Consider the following 1,712-nt stretch of genomic DNA (forward strand, 5'->3'; position numbering starts at 1 on the left):
ATATATAAACTCTACAATCTAATTATTTTGTTGTTTATAATCGAGAAGCTCGTTGATTAATTTATATCGGGAGGGTCAAAATTGGGTTTTAACAAGTTTAATGATGTATAACCCTTTTATGATCCCCAACTAACTAATTTAACCACCCATCAATCATTACTTATTTAACTAAACTCCCTTAAATCAACCGAAATTGGGCAGTGAACTCAAGGTCCAATCGACGACTCCCCGTCGATGAAGCGTCAACAAAACCACGGACCGTACTGGTCAAATGTGTTTTAGTTAAGAGAGTTAATTTTGAATCCTTTTAGTGCTGAGGCTAAGTGTCAACCAACGAGTACCATCGACAGTCTGTTGTTCCATCGACGGCTCTTCGTTTACTTCGTCAATGGCACACTTCCATTGACAATTTTGAGGGTCAAATATTAGGTCCTCCTCGAGGATCCTTTGGGTGGTTCTTAGGGAGTCATACCCGGAGTTTTTGACCCTAAACACGTTCTAATATGTATTCTAAACCTTTTCACCAAATTTGGCCTTTTTCCGACTCTTTAAACCCCTTAAAACACACAAAGGCACACTAGTTCAATTTCACTAGTCTCCGAACATCGTGATCGTTTCTTGATGTTTTGATTCTAATACTTCCTAATTAAGTTCATTTCCTTTGGTTAAGCTTAGAAATATTGTTTTAAGCCTTATTTAATCAAGTGAGGCTCTAGACTAGGTCATGAAACTTCTGGAGCGTTACAGGGAGATTGCCTATTTCGACCTTGACACTTCAATACCTAGGAAATATCTCAGTTGTCCTAAGTCTTTCATTTTAAACTTCTTCGCTTAGTATTGTTGTATTTTATCTATTTCTTTGGGATCATTACCAGTTAATACCATATCATCTACATATTCAATCAATGTTGTTATCTTTCCCTCATTTTGTTTATTAAACAAAGTATGGTCAGAGTTACTTTGCAAGTAACTAACAAACTTCATTAACTGAAGGTAACCTCGCAAACCAAGCTTTAGGTGACTGCTTTAGCCAGTAAAAGATTTTTTCAGTTTGCATATTTTGTCTTTATGCATTGTTCCTTTCTTATTGCCTGGTTGAAAATCCATGTTTACAGTATTGATCTTGGCTATTGGTGCAAACGTTTCTTGGTAATCAACTCCATTCTTCCATCTACATTAAGTTTCACATTATTTACCCATCTACAACCAATTTTCCTTTTTTTCTCTTGGCAGCGAAACTAACTCCCAAGTTGAGTTTCTTTGCAAGGCTTCCATCTCTTCATACATTGAATCGGTCCATTTTGGATCTGTTAATGCATCTTGCACACTACTAGGAATAGATACTTTGTGCAATTTATTGACAGTTAAAGCATATGAATCTGATAATCTATGACTTGAGATATAGTTACTAATTGGATATTTATCCTTGGTTCTAAGACGGGTTCATATTATTTTTTAGGGACACCCCTATTTAAGCTTGATGTTAATTGAGAAGGAGTATTGAGAATTATTTGAGGTGAAACATCTTCTTGAACATTTTGTGAGACTTGTTTAGTTGATAGTGTTAATATGGGGTCTTCTACAATATCTTCATTATGCATCGGTACTATATCCCTCTCAGGTAGATTTGACAAAGCTGGAGACTTGATAGGATGATCCGAGGAAATCTGCTCAATTCCATGTGTATTCTTACACAATCTCCTTTGCAATTA

The sequence above is a fragment of the Solanum pennellii genome, chromosome 2, assembly GCF_001406875.1.
Source record: "Solanum pennellii chromosome 2, SPENNV200".
Classification (NCBI taxonomy): domain Eukaryota; kingdom Viridiplantae; phylum Streptophyta; class Magnoliopsida; order Solanales; family Solanaceae; genus Solanum; species Solanum pennellii.